This window comes from Myotis brandtii, unplaced genomic scaffold (genome assembly GCF_000412655.1).
Source record: "Myotis brandtii unplaced genomic scaffold, ASM41265v1 scaffold911, whole genome shotgun sequence".
NCBI classification, from domain to species: Eukaryota; Metazoa; Chordata; class Mammalia; order Chiroptera; family Vespertilionidae; genus Myotis; species Myotis brandtii.
This window is the reverse complement of record NW_005371751.1, coordinates 853,233-870,784: the sequence shown is the minus strand read 5'-3', so window position 1 is coordinate 870,784 and position 17,552 is coordinate 853,233. Positions and strand designations below refer to the sequence as shown.

The 17,552-nt window shown below is 41.6% G+C and overlaps 1 long non-coding RNA gene across 5 annotated transcripts in view; it reads right to left on the bottom strand.

The window, feature by feature from the left end:
- Positions 1 to 11,896: 11,896 nt before the first annotated feature.
- The window catches only part of LOC102258014, a 333,402-nt gene continuing 327,746 nt past the window's right edge, over positions 11,897 to 17,552 (bottom strand). For 4 of the 5 annotated variants that reach the window (XR_314670.2, XR_001360478.1, XR_314669.2 and 1 more), the window contains 2 exons: positions 17,302 to 17,361; positions 12,433 to 14,382 (listed from right to left, as the gene is read on the bottom strand). This is a non-coding gene — a long non-coding RNA (uncharacterized LOC102258014). Of the gene's footprint in view, positions 12,251 to 12,432; positions 14,383 to 17,301; positions 17,362 to 17,552 lie in introns of those variants that run through there. The other variant, XR_001360479.1, reaches the window with a different exon arrangement.

The following is a 17,552-nucleotide window of genomic DNA, read 5'->3' as shown; positions in this document are numbered from 1 at the left end:
TAACCCGAATTTTAGCTCGCAACTCAAAGCAAAAAATCGGCCGAGAGACGGCTCGTATCTTGAAAAACTCGTTAGTCGGGACACTCGTAAGTCAAGGCCCCACTCTATGTATGTGTGTGTGTGATATATATATATATATATATATATTTCAGAGAGAAAGGAAGAGGGAGAAAGAGATATAGAAGAGAGTATCATTGATTAACTGCCTCTTGCACGACCCACACTGGGGATTGAGCCTGCAACCCAGGCGTGCGCCCTGACTGGGAATTGAACCCTGACCTCCTGGTTCATAGGTCGATGCTCAACCACTGAGCTACACTGACTGAGCTAATTGCAGCTTTTAAAAGACAGGACATATGAGCATTAACTCCAATTTACCCCACAGTCAGAGGATGAAGTAGTCTCATTAATTTAATAGTCTGGTGAATTTTTAAAAGACCATAGACAAAAAAGATGGATTTCTAGATTTCCAAAATGTAGGCTCTGTAGAATGCAGTACATTTAACCTCATATGAAATGAGAATGCCACACAGTTTACAGAGCACTGTGAAGAACACTACCAAATAGGATACAGGGCCATGGGGGAGATAACAGGCTTATCTCATTAAAGACAGAAAAGCTTGGAGAGATTTAATTATGTGCCCCAGGTCACGCAGCAAATAGGAAGCAGAACTATAATTTGAGCTGAGTCTCCTAACTCCTCACTCAGTGAGCATTCTGTCACCTGTCCTACTCCATATGTTGGTCACTGTTCCTCTCTAGTCAAGACAAGCATCACCAACATAGATGGGCAAACAACTTACAGTGAGCAAACTACACAGAAGTGCAACCAGGAATCTATCTCAGCACAAAGGAAATGTAAATTTACTAAGGACTATATATAGATGGTTATATATGAGTGCAAGGGTCATGTCCTATTGACCTTGTTATGCCTGGGGTTCAGCACAGAAGGGATGTTTATTGATTTCAGCAACTAGCACATCACTATTCTATCTGGATAACAAAGTGTTGGGTGGGAGCGGGGGGGGGAGTCCTGAGATATGAACTAGCTCTCTTACAATTAGTTACTCTCTCAGGTCAAATCAAATCAAGAGCTTAGATTTGGGCTAAAAATATTCCTGAACAGGGTCCCTTGGGACCTTCCACCTAGAACAGTGTCATCAGGTGCTGTCAGCAGATGTCACCTCGAAAGCAACAGACAAAACATGAAGTGACATCAGGCTGATGAAATCAGAGCCTCACCTACATCAGCCGGTGGATGCAAAGTCAAGGCCTGGCTTCCAGCCACAGCTTGTATTTACATGCAGGACACGCTAGATGTCCCTAAGGGAACCAGAAGATCAGACTAAAAGGGTTGTCCCCAGTCTCAAATAGATGCCCTAGGTCAGTGGTCGGCAAACTGCGGCCCCTTGAGTGTGGCTCTTCCACAAAATACCATGTGCGGGCGCGCACATACAGTGCGATTGAAACTTCGTGGCCACACTCAAGGGGCCAAAGAGCCACATGTGGCTCGTGAGCCACAGTTTGCCAACCACTGCCCTAGGTCATAAAGGTCGGACAACGCTCCCATGAGGGCAAATGACAAGGCCACAATTTCAGTGATGACCAGATCCCCATCTCCCTTGTTGACCTCTGACCCCTGCTCACATGGGGGCATCCCTGTTACCCACAATACAGATCCATCAATAGGATGGGAATGAATTAGCAAAGCCTTCGGTTATAGGCAATTTTGGTTTTAAAATCTTTATTTTTGTAGCTGTGTGACCTTGGGCTAGTTGATTAACCTCCCTGAGCCTTAAATTTCTCTTCTGCAAAGTAAATGAGTTCACAGATTAAATGAGATATTATATATAAAGCATCTAGCACATAGTAATGGAGTTGAATCTCATATGACATGTGAAAGTTACATATACCTAATGTTACCCGTGAGAATCCCTTAAGTTGCCCAGAAAGGACAATCTGCCACAGAAATAGATGTATATCAATATACAGTGTAAATAGTGATTAGTATATATGCAGAAATATAATTGTATACTCTTGTAATTACATGAAAAAGAGAGTGTAGTTGAATTTGTACATGTTAAATAGATGAGAAAAGTCCACACTAAATGGAAGTTGTGCATTTATGATGCTACTGTCCTGGGGGTAGTAGCTAAAAAGAAGCATAAAAGGCTAATAATTGATTTAAGCATACTCCCTAATCAGGGCTATCTTCTGTTTCATTTAGTCTTCACAACAACCCTACATGTAATTCCTAGTATTAACACCATATTCTTAGTTAGAGAAGGAAACTAAAGAGCAGAGAAGTTAACTGCTTCTACAGACGAACTAAACTGAAATCGCTACAGGAATATGTGTAAGATGACAGCCTGGAATAATAAAAATGAATGACAGAGGAGTGATACAGATGACACTCCGCAGACTCAGGACTTCTGAGCTGGAAGGACTGAGTGCATCTAGTCATGTAGGGGAAGGAGAGGGCCCTGTGCCATCAGAAGTTTAGAAAGGACTGTTCTAACGTTGGAGCTGAGGCTCTGCCTTAGAGGATGTGTTTTCCTAGTCAGTTGCTAAGAAAATGGAAACAAGTGCATGTATGTGTGTCGAGGAAGGGATGCAAAAATGTGGAGGCAGGCACGTGACATTTGGTTTTGTGGATACACAGAACATCATGGGGATAGCTATAATGGGAAAGGATTGGGGTGACGTGAAAAATAGGCCAAGGTCGTAGTGTATCAGTCTCAGATAACACTCCAGAGCATTTGGCTGTGAGTTTTAGGGAGCCACCTTTACCCTGAACTGTGGAGCAAGAAGATAAAAAAGGGTATTGGAGAAGATCAAACCTACTCTTAGCCAAACACGGTTTGGCCATCAAACCATCGCCTGGAATGCCCCTTCATGAGAAACAGCTAAAAACAGTCCGTGGAGGTCATTTTTACTCAGCAAGCAATTCGGTAAACAAATACGTTTTCTTTCAGGATGAATCTGGACTTTCGAAATCTTTGAGGGACATCTTCATACACAACCCACAAAGCCTCTGAGTGGCCCTTGCAGCCGAATGGCTGTCATTCCTGGCACTTGACGCTCTGTGTTCAATCCTCCTGGTCAATGGCATCTGGAGGGCACCTTCCCTGCACCTTTGCCGCCTGTACTTAGTTCTTCCCATTTCACTGCTTCTGCAAATTGAATGTATGTGTGTACTTGGCAAACTGCTGACAGTGACTGTAAACATTTGCTATGAAACATCCTGACTTTTGTGACCTAGAAATTTAGGAATAAAAGAAAGTATTTTCTCCCAAATGTCTACTTAATATACTCGCCCTGCTTTTTAAAAATCCACTGGGGAGGTAGGTGGGGGGTCGAGTGGAAAAGGGGAATGGGATTAAGAAGCACAAACTTCCAGTTATAAAATAAATCACAGGGATCTAGTATTCAGCATAGGAATAGAGTCAATAACATCATCATAACTATGTACAGTGACAGGTGGTTGCTAGACTTCATGTGGTGACCACTTTGCAAGGTATATAAATGTTGAGTCATTATAATAGTGTATGCCAACTATAATTAAAAATAAATGTTTAATGTTTTTAAATTAGAAAAAATTACTGGCTTGTCTTGCAAAGCTGGAAACACAAATTTGATCAAGTCAAACCCTGGTTCATTTTAAAGAACTTGAAGGGAACTTAACATTGAAATAGCTCTTGGGTTGTTTGGTAGCACCTAGTGGCCAAATAGGATGTTATAATTCAATCCTGTTAAACATTTAACTACAGTCAATCCTCATTGCTCATGGATTCCATATTTGTGAATTCACTTACCTGCTAAGATTTATTAGTCACTCGAAAATCAGCACTTAGAAACTCAGGTCATTCATTGACATGGACAGAGCAGTAAAAAATATTGACACCTCCCATCCTGCAGATTCCCCCCCAACTATGATCTAAGGCAGCAGTTCTCAACCTGTGGGTTGCGACCCCTTTGGGGGTCGAAAGACCCTTTCACAGGGGTCGCCTAAGACCATCGGAAAACACATATATAATTACATATTGTTTTTGTGATTAATCACTATGCTTTAATTATGTTCAATTTGTAACAATGAAATTGGGGGCCACCACAACATGAGGAACTGTATTAAAGGGTCGCGGCATTAGGAAGGTTGAGAACTACTGGTCTAAGGTGATGCTTTGCCTCCTGATTTCTGCTCTCTTATTGTAAATAAATATTCTTTTCCTGATCGATTTAGTGCCTCATTTTTCTCATTTTTGTGCTTTTTGATGGTTCACTTTTAGAATGGCTCCCTGTGGTAGAGCTGAGGTGCTGTCTATTCCTAAGCATAATAAGGCTGTAATGTGCCTTATAGAGAAAATACATATGTTGGATGAGCTTTGTTCAAGCATAAGCTGTAGTGTCTGTTGGTCATGAGTTCAATGTCAGTGAACCAACAATATATACTAAATAAAATAACATTAAGTAGAAACACACATAAAGCAAGTTTATTTACTGATCGCTTGATGAAAACATTGTGACCAGAGGCTCACAGGAACCTAACATTATATTTCCCCTAGGAGCAATGGTGTAGTATTCACTAATTCAGTGTTCCCAACAACTTTATAGAATGTAACTACTGTGAATAATGAGACTCAACTCTATCTAGGAAGGGAATGTGGTGTGTGCAGACGACATCAGAGACTAACAGGGGAGGAGGACCCATAAGAAATTTCTCAAAGGAATTTTAAGACTGGAGTAAATTCTAATGGACTAGGGAGTGGAAAGGAATGGTACCAACAAAGAGAAGACAGTAGGGAACATAAATTAATGCTAAGTTCTGAGAGCAATCCAACACTCCTAAACTTCACCGATTTTGTAAAATTTTGAACTCAGTGAATTGCTGATTTTGCTCTGCATGAACATATATTGTTTTGGGGGATCCTATCTGGAAATGTATTTTCTTTGCAGTTATCTTTATTTTAGAAAACCAAGAATCACATTATTTTTTCCCCCAGGAGGAAAGATAATGTGTAATATTGGTCTATTATACTCATTTCCTCATTGCCCCACAGACAGAAAGGACTCAATTCCAGCAGGTCATACATGTTCATTCTTCTGCTTCAAATGCTCCCTCCTCCCTATGACACCCCACCCAACACTTTAGGACCAAACATAATTCTTTCCTAGAACATCCATAGTCTATTCTACACACCAGTAGAATAGTAACACACGTTGGCGTCAGACAGATATGGGTTTGGATTCCAGCTCAGCCATCTACCAGATCTCTCTGTCCTTGAGGAATGATTGACTGCCTGAAACTTTAGTTTCCTGATCTCTAAAACAAGTATTAAGTAAGAAAATACATGCTGGCCTCCAGAATACTTGCTGACATGAAGCAGCTGCTCAGTAAGCCATAGCTGCTTTAGCTCTGACTTACCATCGGGTTTTCTGTGCACGCAGCGCTCTACCCAACATTGTCTCACTTGGCGCTCTGTGCCCTCATTCTTCCTTGTGCATAAAATTTGAAAAAGGACTCTGAGACCTTTGATAGCAGGAGTCATACTTATATTATGACTATCTCACAGCCAACTCCTGGTCTTCTCTGACTGACTTCTAATCATTTTCAAGTTGCTCACTTTCCTCGTTGCCATCTCCACTGCCAATAGCCTGCCAAGCACCTCCTAGAAACTCATTCAGACTCTTACATAAATCTCCCAACTAGAGATCCTTTTTTTAAAAAAATCTCTTCTGTCTGTGACCTATTATAATAGTAATAACCATTCTTTCCCAAGCTCTTAATACTTACCAGGGACTAAGATAAACCTATGACATACTCTTTCTCTAGTTCTCTAACAACTGGACCAATATGTCCCATTCCTTTGTTTTGTAGATGAGGAAACTGAGTAGGGCTTAGAGAAGTTGTTATATGCCTGAGGCTACCTAGTCAATCACCAGATTAGAGTTCAACACCAAATCTATGTCAGTTCCAAAGTTTTTTCCAGGATGTCCTGCTCTATACCAATAAATCTTAAAGTCTACTGCCAATGAATCTTGCTAAGTCACAGAACTGCTCAAAATTTTGTCGATGCTCCTTTAAAATCCTGTAAATCCTCCTTTTTGTTGGAGAAGAAAAAAATGTGACTCCCCTGATCTGGAATTTGAGTCTCTCTATACGGGATCCCAGCCAAGAGCGCAAATTCTATTTCACCGCTGCCCTTCATGAACATGACATGGCAAACAAGACCATCCGCCATGCTTGGAAACCGGCATTTGCCAACCTCTGCGGATTTGTTTAGACTGCTCCTTTTGTTGGTATGCTCTCCACTCTGCCACTCTCATCTCTGAACATCCAAACCCGCACGGCATCTTTCATGAAGCACACGTCCCATTCACTCCTTCATCCCATGCATTTAGTGTCTACTGAATGCCACGCAGTCTAATTTTCCATGCAACTCAGTGCCCTCTGGGGTGAGCACGCTGACAAGGTAAGTATAGGGGGAGGTGGCACAGAGTAGGGCATTAGCCAGTCAGGAGTGCCTTTCTGGAGGAGGTGAGGTCTTGGCTAAAATGGAAAGAGACGTTAGTGATTAGAAAAGAATCACTCCTCAATCTGAACATCCACTGCATTTTTCTTGATCTTTCTTAAGATCTAACTTTCTCCTTTGCACGAGAGGTTTTGTGTGATTTTTAAAAATATATATTTTATCACTCCTGCTAGCCTGAGAGCTCCTGAAGGACATTATCTGTGGTGGTTTTTTTTTTTTTTCAACTTTGACTCTTTTTTACAAAATAGGAACTCAAAGTTGGTCATGAACCTAGACTTGGGAATGTGGATTAAGAATCCAGCCCTAACCTTTTTGAGCCAAGTGACCGTGGTTGGACTAGTTAAATTACCTCTTTAAGACTCCATTTCCACATGTGTAAATGAAACAAGAAAAAAATATCTGTCCCACAGAGCTGTTATGAGAACACAAAATAATTATGAAAATGTTTATATAATGCTTAGCATTGTACCTGGTACAGGGTAAAAGCTCAAGAAGTGGTAGCTTTGTACTTCTAAAACAGTGAGTGATGTTATTTATTTTACAGACCTCTTAGCACAGTACACAAGAATAGTCCCCTGTGAACACTCACTAACTTGAATTATCTTATTCCAGTTCAAATATATGCATATGAGCAAGATCCTATTCATGAAGACTGTATCACAGATATTTCTTTTGCAAGGCAGATTTTTGTTCTGCCCCAAATTCATAAAGAAACAGCAATTGAGGTTAAAAAGCTAGTGCTTAATCATATACCACCGTCTCCAGAGCTTATCAATTACTATACAAATGAGTCAAGTGACTCATTGTTGTTAAGTGTGTGTATATGTGTGTGTGTGTGTGTGTGTGTGTGTGTGTGTGTGTGTGGTGGTTAGGGTATTTAATTAAAGAAATAAAGAGAGAAATAGAAAAAGAATCCAGGCCTAGTTAAAAGTTAAACCCCTATTATTCTTTCTAAGCAGCGTTTGTGGTTGTTTCTTGGTTTAGATGGTGATGGTTTTTAATTACCCAATACAAGAACACTCATCGAAGAAAGGAAGTCCCATTAAACTTCCCCAAGTCCACCTCTATAATTCAGGCAAATAGAGAAGGAAGGGCAGATCATGAATTTAAAGGATTTAAAGATTTTAAAAAAAAAAAAAAAAAAAAGTCACTGTATTACCTTCAAATGCACAGGGGGATATCAGCTACCTCTCTACTAATTAAACAGACCCACATTGAAACTCTCTGGATAGAAATAATATAATGGGTTAGCATATTGAGCACACAATACTATACACCATTCCAGGGAAGCCGGGAGAACCCACCTCCTTTCCTGGTGAGAGAAACATGCAAACATCCAACTTCACTTTGAGACAAAGTGAGGTAACACAAAAGGGAGGCGAAGGTAGCATGTTGTCTGAGCTTCCAGGACGGATCAATCATTGCAATTAGGAACAACTAATGTTCTTATCTAGAGGAAAGAACATTTCATCCGGGTTTTGAAGACTAAACTCACAGGGATAACTAGGGAACTCATCTTTGCTGAGAACTTACTCTGTGCCATATGCTCTAACTACTACCATATTTTACTTAATTTTTAAAGCAAAATAGTTATTAGTGTTGTGTTCTCCATATAGATATAAGGCACTTCTCCCGGGGCCACATCACTAGAGGGCAGGGGTCTGGATTCTGATGTGGGCCTGGATGATGCCCCAGCCTGCGACTGCCCCTCCCCTTGAGTCCCGGAGCTGCCGGATGGAATGCTGGAGGTCAGCTACCTGGGAAATGAGGTTAAAGTCACGGTGCCCGATTTTCTGTTATTGCAACCAAGCAATGAACGCGCAAAAGCCTTGGTAAGCAGTTCATGCCTGGAAGCCGATATGCTCACTGCCAATACTGCTTATACTACTCATTACCCAGTAGAGATGAACTGATTACAGCTAACGTATAGCTAATTTATGTAATTAATAAGGATCGTTGGATGGAATTGAGGGAATCTCTCATCAGAGACAGTGTAAAGGTTAACTTTACCTCCGTTCAAGCCTAATTATAATAAATTATACAAAATACTGAATTACTCAGCGATCTAATGAGGTGTCCCCAGGCCTTGGATTAAGACACCAGGCCACCAGGTCCTAGCATATAGCTGCCATCCGTGGGAAAGGCCAGGGAAATACAAGCGAGCATTGTTGCAATGCGGTAGTAGAAACATCAGGGTGCTCAGAGAAAACAAACAGAAAACAATGCGATGCCCTTCTCGAATGGAATGACTCCATACGTTATAGTTCCTCCATGTGGTGGGGTGGTACAGTTATCCAACATTGCACTGCATGCTTCTTTGGGGTGTCCTCTGTGAGCTCCACCCCATCTCTCCAAGAGTCTTTGGTCTCTTCTCTAACTGATCTAATCTACTCTCACCCACGAGGTGACCTCATTCACTCTCACAGTTTTTAACACCACTCACCACTCAAAACCTCCACATTTCTATCTCTATGCCCCTCTCCGGCACCCTAGATGTGTTTGTCCCACTGCCGGCTTCACATCTCGACTCTAATTCCCAAAAAGTATCTCAAATCTAACATGTCCCAAATTGAATTATTGATTTTGGTCTGTGAGAGTATCATTTAACTATTTAAGTGCATTGGCATGATATGATATTATAATGAGAAAAATTATTCTGTTAAAATGTTAAGGGAAAGCAGAGAATCAGCTTTATATGAATACTACTATAACAAATGAAAATGTAAAAGTAAGTAGGAAGAATTCTGAAAAAAATCACCAATATGCTAAAAGTAATGGTTCTAAAGTTATGAGATCAAAAGTAATTTTTTTCCTTCTTATTCATTTCTAAATGTTCTACTATATGGATTATTTTATTACATTTTATAATGAAAATGTGAGTGTTTGTGTGTGTTTAATCATTTAAATGTTTAAGAGGAGATTGTTCTTCGACTAGAAACAATACTTTATGTTCTTTCAATTACTGGGTCCACGCACTACAGGCAAATTAGGAACAGAGTTCTTTGAACAAGAACATGATAATAAAAGATTAGCAGACAATTTTCCTACATTGATGTGGATCAGCCATGCAGTCAACTCAGTTGGCAGCCAAAAGCCCAAACATACAGACTCAGGAATTTTTTTAATCACATAAATATAGCTATTGGTATACTCAATGATGTGAATTGCTGGGCATGCTCAGAGGCCCTCAGAATAATGCTATATTATTTTGCTTTCCGGTGAGGTCAAGATGCTATTCTCAAGAAAAGGGCTAGAATAGCCACATCATTCAAGAACATTCATTTATAGATTCAGAGAAGCTGGTTGGCTTTGGCTAAGCTACATCACGGGTCTCAGTCTTCTCATCTATAAAATGGGAAAGTAAGGAAGAAAAAATGGAAGAAAGAGAAGAACAGAGGGAGGAATGTCTTCCATCTGATCAGGTTGTTATATGCATTAAATGTTACAACAATTTAGCAAAAGATTTGGTTTACAATGCATGCTCAAAAATCCAGTCCTTTAGCCATTCAAACTGGCATATATTAAAAACTTAGCATGTGCCAGGCCTGTGCTAGGTGACATGGATATAACAGTGGACAAGGCTCATTCCCCTATTCTAAAGAGGAGTCTAGGCTGGTAGGAGAGTCCAAGAAATAAAAGACGATTAAAAACCTGTAGGAAATGCACCAGGTGTGCAGAAAGCACGGTGCTGTGACAGCACAGAGAAGGGCAGGATGGTACAGGACAAATAACCCCTATGTACACTAAAGGGTGTTTTTAATATCAACAATAACGAATGTCCATTAAATGCTAGGCACTGTTCAGAGCTTTTCAAAACTTTCCACTTGCATTATCTCATTGATTCTATTCGATGATGAATATCCCTATTTTCAGACAATTGAGACACAGAGTGGTTAAGCAACTTTCGTAGAATCACACAGCTACTCATCCCTGGAACCAAGAACTAACTTTCCCAGCCACTATGCACACCGCCTCCTGGCTATCGTGCTTATGAAGTGAAGTAACAAATGCAAAGTGTATTAGACCATCACCTGCCACCTAGCAACTCCCCAGTACATGTTAGCTAGTCTTAGCAATAGCAGTAGTAACAACAGCAGTGAGAGTAATAGCAAAAGTTGTAGTGAGTAGTACCAGTAGTAACAGTCATAGCAGTGGCAGTAATAACAGTAGTAGCAGCAGCAGCAAAATGCAAGGCACTCTGCAAATGCTGGCCCTTATTGCTAGACTGGGCTTAGCAGCCTTCTAAGAAGCAAGGGAAAAAGTGCCCTTGAACTCCCGTGTCTCAGGGCTCCATTTCTTGGTACAGAAGAAAGACTTCCATACATAATAGAGCTGGTGATTTAGAATAAAATCTTCTGAAGTTTCAAAGTGAATAGTTGAATTTCCAATAACCAAACAACCTAGGAAAATGTCATTTTTTAGGGTTAGTGACAAAGGGACATCAGAGTGAAGTCACGTGGGCACACTTAGCATCAGGGGGCGCTCTAACAAGCACTTCACAAGGACGAGGCCATTTCTTCCGCAGGACTGCTATGTATTATCCCCTTTCCACACTGGAGAAGACAGAGGGTCAGAAACAGTAAACCATTTGCTCAAGATCACACACCTAGTAGGAGCAAAGCCAGGGTTTTAACCCAGAGGCATTAACTCAGCTCACCTGGCTGCTGGGACGAGGGTGAAGTGCAACGCAGGCTGAGAGGGGCTCGGACTTGGACAAGAAAAGAGGGAAGGGCAGGGCGTACTGGAGAGAGGAGCAGCAGAACAGAAGTTTGGGTGGGGATGAGTATGCTGAGACTGAGGGCAGTGAGGAGCGAGCTGGCCAGCTGTCAGGCGTGAGCCGGGGCCCTGCCCGCCCAGAGCTCCCCACCCAAGAAAAACCACAGCCAAGACCCACACTTGTTTAGAATGTCTTGTTTTTAAGTTGTGTTTTGTTTTTGTTATGTGGACAGAGGTTTACAGGACCGAGATCGGAACACTGAGGGAAAACAGTTTTTGTTTTTGATTTTGGTTCCTTCCAAAATGCACCCAAAGTAATAAAAACATTTGTAAATGTTACTTGGATTTGGAACGATATTTGGGGCCACATTTATACACCAATTTGAATTCTCTTCCTAATGAAACCCCTCTAGAATTAGTTCTGACGCAAAACAACCATCATAGCCTTAGAATGGTAGTCATTTATTCAATCAACAAACACCCTGTTTCAGACCATTGGCTCAGCAATGTAGACATGGCAGCAAACACCAGGAGTCACAATCCTTGCTCCGTGGATTTCACACTCTTCCTAGTTGGAAGAGATGGGCAATAAATACAAAACCAAATCAATAAGATAATATCAGACGGAGACACACATCTGGGCAATGGAATGTGGCAGTTACATCATAAGGGTGATTCTTTGATGTTTTTTATTGGAAGTGACATGAAAGAGAGCGATTCAGGGGGAGGATTTACACTAAGTTGGGTGGACAGGGTTAGCCATGAGAAAGTTATGCTTGGACTGAGAAGGAACCATAAGAAGGAGCCCCAGGCAGCCCTGAGGCCAAAGGGAGCCAGTGGGAGGAACTAGCTAGAGCAAAGCCCCCAACACTGATGAAAAGTTGGGGTGTTAGAGGAACATAAAGAACCCGGTGTGGCTTGAAGTAGGAGATGATATCCAAAACGGACTCAGGGTCCAGATCTGGAGGAATGCCACAGGCTTGGTGTAAGGAATGCGGGTTTTACTTTTTTTTAATTTTTATTTTATTTTATTTTTTAAATATATTTTATTGATTTTTTACAGAGAGGAAGGGAGAAGGATAGAGAGTTAGAAACATCGATGAGAGAGGAACATCGATCAGCTGCCTCCTGCACACTCCCTACTGGGGATGTGCCCGCAACCAAAGTACATGCCCCTTGACCGGAATCGAACCTGGGACCCTTGAGTCCGCAGGCTGACACTCTATCCACTGAGCCAAACTGGTTAGGGCGCGGGTTTTACTTTAAGTGTCGTATTTGAGGATGTTACACAGATCAGAGATGGAGCGTATTTTCATTGGGGAAAACATCTGCTCGGTAACTGTGTAGAGAGCAGATTGGAGGGGGGCAAAGGAAGATGACAAACCAGTTAGGAAGGTAATAGAGGGGTCAAGGTGGGTGAGGATGGGGCGTTGACTAGGAAGGTTTTGGTTTATTTGGAGCAAAGCACACAGATTTGGAAAATGTTTTCAAGATGGAGGTAAGAGGTCTCAGTGAAGAGGAGCTGTGGGGCATAAGGGGTTTGGTGAAATCCAGGAAGATCCCTCGGTTTTGGCTTAAGGAACGGGATACATGAGAGTGTCCGTCAATAAAACACGGAGGTTGGGGGAAGAGCAAGCTTTGGGAGGTTTGGGGAACGGAATTCAAAGGTTCTGTTTGGACATAAAAGGTTAGAAATGGTTATTAGACATCCCCCACCTTGGGAGAGAGAAGAGGGGGAAAGGGCTCAAACCATCTCAAAATGGACACCATGAGCCTCAGTTTCCTCATTTATGAAATAACAGACACTTCACAGGCTAGTTTTACAAACGGAATTAAATTCTATTTATAAAAGTCTCCAAACTGTCTGACCCCTAATCCCTGGTCCATTGCAGTGTCACACCAAGGTCCCATTAAGGCCAATGTCACAAAGGTTAGAATTTCTCAAGAGACAAGGTTAATTAATTGATTTGCTAAGCCAAGATCCTTGGTCCTGTGGTCCCCAACCACACTGCTTTCCTTCTCCTTATCCCTCCTGGACCAACTCCATCTCCAACATGTCTTTATATAGCACACAACAGTTGCAATACATTTGGGTTATTTCCCAGGGGCTGCTGAATCCAGGTCCTCAGGAAAGAAAAGATCTTCAAGAGTTATGTCCTGGTGACACATGACCCCCCGGGAGTCATAATTGGCATGGGCTGAGCCCTGTTACAAAATGTTAAGTCAAGTGACAGCTAATTGCCATTGGCTGGAATAAGTCATGGCTTCCCTTAGAGCCCTGGGTTGGTGCCCAGTAGGGTGAGTGGCAGGCAAAGGAGTCAGTCAGTGGGTACTTGAGGGCACCAACAGGCTTGCATCATTAACTGCCCTCTCTGCCACATTCCACTGTCCAAAAAAAGAGGGGGACAGAGTATGCAATAATAATAGCTAACATTTATTGAGTGCCTACTCTGTACCAAATACTCGGGCAAGTCCTTTCCATGCATTATCTTATTTAGTCCTTCTGGCAATCGACAGCTGGGTTCATTTTGTAGCTCTAGGACTCAGTAGCTTTGTGATCTTGGGCAAGTTATTTAGGCTCTCCATGCCTCATTTGTCTTAAAGTAAAAAAAAAAATCTATCTTCCTTGTAGAGTTAAATGTGAAAATGCATGTAAAACTCTTAACAGAGCTCTTGGGGAATAGTAGTCAAAGAAAGTTAGCTATTCTTACTATAAAGTTTTGATCCCTGGAAAAGATGATTCCTTAAGCCGCCATTAGTTGAGTGAATATGAGGGGTCAGAATACAGATTGGATAATACCCAGAGATAAATTCTCCCACCAGCTCTTGGAGAAAAAAATAAATAAACTGTGAGAAGCAGCCCCCATGGTCCTGGTGTCCAGTTCTCTGGAAATTCTCCACAATGGCCAACGCATAAAGATGTCTTGTCCCCCGTAGGTTTTCCAGCAAGTCTCATTAGAGCGAATGACACCATGTTCCAGACACCCCTGGGCTTCGAGAGAGTCATCACAGTGCTCGATGATATTCAACCCTGCGAGGCCTGGGGTGCGTGCTTCCTGCACAAGAGCCTTGCAGTCTTCAGGACGTTACATCATAAGGGTGTCAGAGAGGGGATGACATCACAGTCTTCATTTTCCTGTTAATTAGAAGATGCATTAACTATCCATGTTCTTCCACCACAAAGCCCTCAGATATAACTGGGGGTTGGGCAGGAGATCGGCCACCTCAGACACCCTCTGAAAGGAACAAAAACCTTGGAGGTTAGAGTTAAGGAGTGATGTCACACTCTTCAATTTTCATATCCCTGACGATGGTACCTAGCCAGGGGCTCAGATAAACCTCATCGTTTGACAAGTTAAAGCTGAAGATCCAAACCCAGCACACATTTCAAAGTGTTCTGTGGGTCCTTCAACACTCGTGACTTTTATTTCTTCAGGTTATTAAATCTACTATGAACAAGGCATTGTGGTAGATATTGAGAAGCAAAAGGGCCTACTCATCAGTCTTGCTTGGCCAGTAGGATCATGGGCAGTGGAAATGGCTTGTTGGCCTGGCTTCTCTTTCATATCTTTCTGCAGAGGTGAACTGAGTCTCCAGATGGACACGTCTCACCTCTCCCCAGGCCCTCCCATGACCCTCCTTCTGGGACTACTCATTCAAAGGCTGGTGGAATAGGCCTTCGGGGATATTGACAGTTGCTTTAGCTGTCACTCTGTTCAATGTCAAAGTATACAGTTACTCCCTCTTCTTAGCTCAAACCTCACCATTATTTGGCAAATGTAAAGTTGACCTCTGGCAATTACTTAGTTTCACTGACGTCTTTACTCATATTTGATTCTTTGATGTTTTTATTGGGAGTCGATGGAAAGCAAAGAATCTCCCCAAACCCCTATTTTGCCATCTTCAAACTAATTTTCTCATTTTCCAGTGAAGGAAACCGGTCCAGAGATATAGTCAGAGTCAAGACACTCTGAGAAGCAGTGATGCACCAAATTCTTATCTCTTGGCTCCAACCTTATGTGGGATAGCAAAGTCTCTGGGCAGGAGGGCTCCCTGGCTTGATGCTATGATGATAACCTGAGGAGGGGAAATGTTGTGTTGGAAGAGTATTGCCTCCAGCCATTTCTCACTGTCTCCTTGCTAACTCCAAGAGAGCTGATCTGGTCTCAAAAACTTGGAAATGTAGTTTGGTCAGCAAGTTCATTACATGTAATTTACTATCTCATTCCGTGTGCAGAATCAAATTTGGTGAGAGAATTAGAAGGAGCTGTGGTTTCCCAGTCAATTAACATTTATTAAGATCCATCTGTAAGATAAATTGTAAGGTAAGTGGATTCATTTATTCACTCAATATGGTTCGTGCCCTTTTCACATGGCAGAGGCAGCGACATGTGGCAGCCTCAGAACTCGAGCTTGAGAGCCGAACAGCTTTGGGTTGCCCCTGGGTTTACTTACCAGCTGTGTGGTTTGGGATAAATTCCCTCATCTTTAGGGGTTGGACTTTACATTAAAATGAGGGCAAACGTTTCTATTGGACAGCCCTTTTAAAATAAAATGACGTAGGTTAAGTAATGCACATGGCACTTGGCACATTGTCTGAAAATTACAAGTAATAACAGTACGTGCTAGGTTATGGTTGGATGAGAGTATTCGAGATGAGCAGGCTACCTCCTGTCGTATTTAGGAAAACATTTGAGACATTTTTCAGATGTTTATTTTGCACCCGAAACACTGATTTGTTAGTAAAAGGGCCGAGTGTTTGCATGGTCCTCTTGGGCCAACACACCTTGACATAGATGTTTCACTCTTGAATCTGCTTGGTCTTACAATTTTCGTCTTATTCCTAAAACAGATTCTGACTAGGCCAGGGAGTTTCCTGTAAATCACTCAAAATAAGGACTTTTTTTGGACATCATTTGCATCTTCATCTTCTTTTGTTTTAACGTGGAATTTGAACTTCCAGTCCATGGGATTGGACTCTGGTAATGTTTTTCTAATACGTACATCCTACAATGAATTTATATCACATGTGAGAAAGATCACCTCTTCCAACCCAGCCAGCCAATAGTGAAGAGAAAGTAAAATGAGGTAAACGGATTATTCATGTGAAAAATCAGGTTAATATATATAATAAAATAAGATGTGTGATAAATATATTTTCATATTTTTTCTTTATGTGTATACTTATATAGTCAAAACCCTTCAAAAATATACATCTAACTATCGGTAGTGGTAAACTGTAGAAAGTGGGACTATGTATTATTTCTTCTCTTTGTATGTGTGTGCCTTTTCAGAAAAAAGTACAGCAGACCTATGTTGTTCATGCAATAAGGTAAATAGCACAGTTAAAATTAGGTTAAAAATCATACTTATCATAGTACCAGGCAAATTGTAGGTGCTCAGTGAATGTTTAATGATTGAATGAATGGCCCACAATCTGGGCAATTCCTAATACCTTAACATTTCAGCTGCCCTGGCATATCCACCATTCTAGCTCAACCACTAGATAATCCCTCCAGTATAACAAGAGAAAAGGGGAAAAGGAGGAAGATGGAGAAAGAAGATTTGGGAATAAGGGGTGATGAGGGACAAGTTACACCACTTGGTCATGGAATGTTGCACATAGAAGGCAAGCTATGAAAAGGGGACTCAGATTTCTTGGCACTATGTAGGCACTTCACGAAGAACACAGCCCCCACTCCTTTGCAACTCCCAGCAGGCAGGAATCAACCTGACCTGTGACAAATGCAATTAGAGGCAATGATTTGAATCAAGGCCTCCTGACTCCGGTTCAGCACTCCTTATGATAAAGAGACACATCTCCAAAATATGTGTACACATGCAAATTCCATTTAACTTGGGGGTTTTGAAGGGTTAGGGGAAATAGGAAAGATAGAAAAGAACCAGAACATTGAAGGGAAAAGAACTTAAGGGGCCTATTTATGAGCCCCTGTTAAATATTTACAACCTCAAGTCAAATAAGATTTATGAATGGCAGACACGTTTTTAGGACCTACAAGAGAATCAGTCCATGAAGAAGAAAGAAGTAACTCACCCAGTGCAGAAAGTGCCTCATCAGCCCAGACAAGTCAGCAGGGAGAAATTTAGCAGCAATCTGTGGGAAGAAATTTTCCATTGTATATTTAGGATGTCATTCATTGCTCTGCCTGGTTCTTGTGTTCAAAGGAATGTCGCAGAGTCTATTTCTCTTTCCTACATCCTTGGATTTTTGCCCTCTCCCCACCCCCACCCCCACCAAACCTCTACACTGGAAGACAGAAATTAACTGACTCTATTATTTACTCC